Source organism: Chrysochloris asiatica, unplaced genomic scaffold (assembly GCF_000296735.1).
Source record: "Chrysochloris asiatica unplaced genomic scaffold, ChrAsi1.0 scaffold00199, whole genome shotgun sequence".
NCBI lineage: Eukaryota > Metazoa > Chordata > Mammalia > Afrosoricida > Chrysochloridae > Chrysochloris > Chrysochloris asiatica.
The window spans coordinates 2,451,780-2,458,538 of NW_006408717.1; positions in this window are offsets into that span (position 1 = coordinate 2,451,780).

The following is a 6,759-nucleotide window of genomic DNA, read 5'->3' on the forward strand; positions in this document are numbered from 1 at the left end:
TCTGCTGGTGGGTTTGAACTGCTGACTTTGGGGCTTAACAGCACCACCAGGGCTTCTTCATATTGCAAGTATGTTGTACATAAAACATGGAGAACACAAAATCTTTTTTAATATACTATTTTATGTATAATAGCCAAATCATGAATAAGCCAATGAATTTTCAGAAAACAATGAAATATTTTTTTTAAATCATTTTCCAGCCCACACAAATTCATGTTATGAGTTGAAACTTCAGTGAAGTTTTCTGCAGTTACACACAAACTTAAAAATCAATATACTGTATTAAGCAGTTGAACTGACACCAGAGTCTTTTAATAATTAAAATTCTCTCCTTAAATGTGTTCTAAAAGCATCTCTACTGAGAGATAATGATCAGAGTACAAGGAGATCCTCATCTATAAGTCTATAGGTTCTATTTTACATCTTGTTTTGTATATGTAGTGAGTCAAGTTTCAAGGTCAACAAGAAGGATGAGACTTATATGTATGTAGCTATTAAATGAAGCAAAGTTTTGCACACTGAGAGAAGAGAAAGAGCAAAATCAACTGTAATAGCAGGTGTCAATTTCCCAGGGCCACTCCCTGATGCATACACATACCCTTCTCATGTTGTATTTGAGTGACATCATTCTCACCCATCAGGGAACAAATGTATTGGTAGAGTGGGCAAGTGTTATATGATACCTAACACATAAATAGAACAAAGAGGAAGTCATTGGATCTGAAGCAGGAAAGAAGTCTTTCTGATAAGGAAAACGGAATAATTTTTTTTTTTTTTAAGAAATTATTTAGAGAAAGGCTCAGTTTGTAGCCTCAATTACCCAAGAATATTTCATAACCAAGGTTTTTGATTAGGAAACCTGAGTGAGAATTGCTAGACCACACAAGAGACCATCTTCTCAGCAATATGCAGTTATAAGATATGAACCATGATAATGGCTAAATGGACCACATATTGAATTGATCACTTCTAATAAACTTAGAATGAGACCACCATATGAGCACAAATCATATAAAATTAAATTTCAAAATTCACACCATTAAAAACATTCATCATGTTTTGTTTAGTGGTCTCATTTCCATTTCTCATTTTCTCATCTCTTTTTCTCTGTTCAGGTAACTTGTCTTCTGTAAGTCCAGGGATCTAGGAATTGCTGCATGGTATAAATACAACTGCTAAATTTAGTTTTAAATGTTGTGCTGGAATATGTGCATAAAAATCTACCAAATTTATAATAGACTATCTTTAGAAAATCCCTGTAAACTACGGTTACTACATTAAACAGAGGCATGATTCTTCTGCCATTTGCTAAAGCCTTGGATGAAAAGTTACTGATATATATTATATCTATCCACATGAATTCACACTTTAATTGAAAAGCAAATGCTTGAGAAAAGAACTAGAAAATCGTAAAGGGAATACATTTCTAAGAACCTTTGCAATTCAAGATATTGATAGCCCAGCATTTTAAATGTCCTCTTCTAATTTGGTAGATAAAGAGAGGTAAGGATTTTCAATGTACAATATATGTTTATGTACACAGAAGTGCTTCATTTGGTATTAGATCTTAGCAGAAATTATTTTTAATAAAAGACAGCATCTGATTTGAAAATAAAACATTTAAAAAGAAAGTATTTTGTTTTGTTTTTGTTTTCTTAGCCTGTGGCTATAACAATTTAAATGGAGCCATAAAACAATCCAGTCTTCTTCAGACATATCCATTTATTATTTTGAGGGAGGACAGCACCTTCTAGTGGGATCTATAAATAAATGTATTTCTTAGGCATGTACATGAGATAATGAAAGATTTCGAAAAGTCTTTGTCCCAAGATGCCCTGTCAGTGGGCTGCTCCCTGCTGTTAAAAGTTATTATGCTTCCCCACCTCCTTTCATAACTTATCAGGCAGACATGGCATGAAGGTGACAACTTAAGCTAAAAATCTGTCAAAACAAAGAATAGCTAACAGGCATCTCTGAGGCTGATGTAAAAATGGAACATGTGGCAACTAAAATGAAATGTATGTTGTATAGATGATGCATGGTAAGAATCAGCATGAATCCAATGCTCAAAATCTGGAGATTGATCCAATTCTTACATTCCTATTCCTCCGTCCTATTGCCAGTTGCCCCTTTAGCATTCTATATGTTTCCCCTGGATATCTCAATCCCAGTAAGAGCTCACAACTTCAAAGGACACTATCCTTCAGACTGCCAAATAGGCAGAAACCATATATGAAAGTTTGATGAGTCCACATTACACCCCAACATTCTGATTTGTTAGACATAAATCCAAAACTGGTTTTCCTTTAGGTTTTGCTAGCCTCAGCATACCCTTACTTTCTGTCTTATTGGTTCTTACTGCCTTTCTAGGTTTGATAACTTACTGAAAAGACCCATATAATTTATGAACAGTAAGCCATTTTCCACCACTCAACTGTCAGTTTGTTATACTATGACAACTTGCATGTTGCTTCAATGCTGGAAGCTGTGCTACTACAATTTTAAATACCAGAAGGATCACCCATGGTGGACAGGTTTCAGTTGTGCTTCCAGACTAAAACAGAATAGGAAGGAGAGACAGACTACTTCTAAATGTTCATCCACTTAAAACCTTATGATTAGAAAAATAGATTATCTTTAGGAAAATCCCTGCAAACTACAGACTACTACATTGTCAAAATACCAGAAGATGTAAACATTATGAATAGCAGCAGAGCATTGTCAGATAAAGTGCAGGACTAGGGGTGGTGGGCCCTTGAGGTCCAAAGGTACTCAAAATACAATGGTGGTATAGCTGCCTCTTCAAAGTAGTAGTTGTTGTTGTTAAGTGTCGTGGGGTCGGTTTTGACCCATAGTGACCCTGTATATGGTTTCCAAGGCTGTAAATATTTACGGGAACAGAAATCATCTTTCTCCCATGGAACCACTGATAGTTTCAAACTGCTTACCTTGAGGTTAGCAGCCCGACTCATAACCACTAAGCTACCAGAACTCCTTCTTCAAAGTAGAGTTGACCTTAATTACACAAAAGGAGTAAAATTTTCAGGACCTTCATTTGCTGACGGGGTACAAATCAAGTTGGGGAAAAAGAGCTGCAAATATCCATTAATAATCAGAACAAGAAATGTATAAAGTATGAATTGAGGAAAATTGGAAGTTGTTGAAAATGAAATGGAACATATAAACATTGATATCTTAGGCATTAGTGAACTGAAATGAACTGATATTGGTCATTTTGAATCAGACACTCAAATGGTTGACTATACCAGGAACAGGAAATTGAAGAGGAATAGTATTGCATTCACTGTAAAAAAGAACATTTCAAGATATATCTTAAAGCACAAAGTTGTCTGTGCTTTAAGATATACCTTGAAATGTTCTTTTTTACAATGAAAACAAGTTAATAGCACTATTTTTCAAGTTTGTGCATCAGCCTAAAACCAGTGATGGTGAAACCGAAGAATTTTACCAACTTATTCAGTCTGCAATCAATCAAACATGCAATAAAGATGCATTGATAATTACTGATGATTGAAATGTGAAGGTTGAAAACAAACTTGGAAAATACAGTCTTGGTGATAAAACTGATGCTAGAGATTCCTTAACAGAATTTTGAAAGACCAATAAAATATTCATTGTAAATACCTTTTAAAACAACATAAAAGGTGACTATATATATATGGACCTAACCAGAGAGAATGCCAGGAATCAAATTGACTACATTTGCAGGTAAACGCTGTGGAAAGATCAATAGCATTAGCCAAAATAAGACTGCAGCAGACTGTGGAAGAAAACATCAATTGCTCATATGCAAGTTCAGGTTAAAACTAAAGAAAATTAAAACAAGCCCATGAGAGTCAAAATATAACCTTAAATATATCTCACCTGAATTTAGAAAACATCTCCAAAACAGAGTGGATGCATTAAACATTAAAAAGTGAAGAAAAGAAGAGTTATAGGATGAAATCAAGAACACCATAAAAAAGGGAAGATAAAAGTGTCATTAAAATGAAAGAAGAGACCAAATGAAAGTGAGAAGAGATTCTGCATCTTACTCTTGAGTGTAGGGGAGCTAAAGTAAATGAAAGAAATAAGGAGGTTGACTGAATAGATTTTGAAGGTCAGCTCGAAAGACAAAGGCAAGTATTATAATGAAATGGGCAAAGACCTGGAATTAGAAAACCAAAAGAACACACTCAACGTTTCTCAAGTTGAAAAAACTGAAGAAAAAAATTGAAGCCTCAAATTACAATAATGAAGGATTCTATCGACAAAATAATGAGTGATGCAGAAAACAACAAAAGTAAACAGAAGAAATCCCTGGCTACATCGAAGACATTGGCAAAAAAAGAAAGCTCCAAAAATTGACCGAATACGAACTGAGATCTTTCAAAAAGCTAATGCAGCATTAGAAGCAGTCACTCATCTATGCCAGGAAATTTGGAAGACAGCTACCTAAACCACCATTTGAAAGAGATTTCTATATGTGCCTATCCCAAAGAGAGGTGACCCAACAGACTGTGGAAATCATTAAACAGTACCATTAATATCACATCCAAATGCAGAATTCCAACAGTCACACAAGTGGAGTTATGGTGCAAATGAGTTGAATAAGGTAGGAAGTATATCATAGTAAAATGCTCATGGGTGGTGATGCTTGAACAAAATCCTGAAGAATTCACCAGGTGAAACAGGAAAGTACAGTTTCCCAACTAAACTAAAGAGCATCTTCAATAATGTAAAATATTCTGCAAATCACACATCACTCTAAAGCAACCAAGCACAAGATTTCACTAATTTTATAAAAAGCACAAGGTGCTGTTGTGGTTAGGTGCCACAGAGTCAGTTCTGATCCATAGTGACCCCTTTACAACAGAACAAAACACCGCCTGATCCTGCGTCATCTGCCATCCTCACAATTGCTGCTACACTTGAGTCTATTGTTTTTGCCACTGTACCAATCCATCTTGTTGGGGTTCTTCCTCTTTTTCACTGTCTCTTCACTTTACCTAGCATGATGTCCTTCTCCAGGCACTGGTCCTTCCTGACAATATGTCCAAAGTATAAGAAGCAAAGTCTCAACATCTTGGCTTCTACGCCCTTCCTGATTTTAACCACTCAGTGACCGATCCTTTGTTCTGCTTGAAGGACTGCTTCTTGATCTATGCATTAGTTCGTGATGAACACAGTTAAGTGTTCTGGAATACTCATTCTCCGCAATGTTGTTCATAGTTTGTCATGACCCACACAATTGAAAACCTTTGCTTAGTCAAAAATGCACAGATAAATATCTTTCTGGTATTCTCTGCTTTCAGCGAAGATCCATCTAACTCTAGCAATGATAGCCCTTATTACCCATCTTTATTTGAATCTGATTGAACCTCTGACAGTTACCTGCTAATGTACTATTGTAGCTGTTTTTGAATTATCTTTTGCTAAATTTTAGTGGCATGTGATATTAACGATACTGTCTGATGATTTCTGCATTCTGTTGGATCATCTCTCTTTTGAAAGGCACAAAAGTATTGATCTCTTCCAGTCAGTTGGCCAGGTAGCTGTCTTCCAAATTTCTTAGCACAAAGGTCCTAAAAATCATGTGGAAAATTCCCATGATCTTTTTATTTCATAGTTTTCACTTGTAGTAACCAGGAATTCTTTAATCATCATTGTTGTTGTTTACTCTGTGTTGTACTGAAGAGTAAATTATTTTACAAGCATTGGGTCACAACTAAGATCTATCTCTCATGAGCATATACCATTATAAATTCTCCAAAATTCAAAAAATAGAAGTATTACTAAGAAATATTAATTTTTTAAAAACCCTCCTATTTAGCACTGTGTGATAAGCACTGAACTACTAACTGCAAGTTTGGCAGTTCAAACCCATTAGCCACTCCTTGGAAGATCTATACAGGCTTGCTATGCCTCAATGGCTCTTAACAACAACAACAATATTCAACTATAAGTGTCCCTGTCAACAACTCCTTGTCAACTTTGTGATGCCATCTGCTCACCACAACTTACCTCAGTCTGAGCCAAGAAGAACCAAGTTGACAAAGTAGGAGATGCTCTCTCCCAGAGTTGTTAAGTGCCTTCAGGTAGTTGTGACTCATAACAACCCTATATAGGGTTTATGAGGAGTGACTGGTGAGATTGAATTACTGACCTTGTAGTTAAAACTGAACCTGCAGTCTAATGACTATCCTAAAGCACCACACCAGGACTCCAACAGGAACTAAAATGATTAAACTGTGCCCACAGCCCATTCTGGAGTCCTGGTGTGGCACATGTTTGGATGAGCTGGACTGCAAAGTCGGTTCGAACCACAAGGTTTGTGGTTCAAGCTTACCAGTCTCTCCGCAGAAACCCATATAGGATCGCTATGGGTCAGAACTCACTCAATGGCACTTACCAACAACAACAGCAGAGAGTGTTCTGATGTGGCACTGTAGAATAAGTACTGGACCACAAAGTTTATTTGAACTGCAAGATCAGTGGTTCCAACCCTAGAACGACTCCTTCAAAACTGTATACAAGATTGCTATGAGTTGGAATTGACTTGATATCACTTACCAACAGCAACTGCTCGTGTTCTGTCAGCTGAATAATCATCTAAGAACAAAACTGCAGCTCAATATAATACCTTCTCTATATGAGCAAAGCATTCTGGCTAACCCTTGACTAATACAGTAGTATCAAGAACAGAATCAGATAAAGTACTATGCTGAGAGGAATAGAAGATACTTCTTGAAAGAAAAA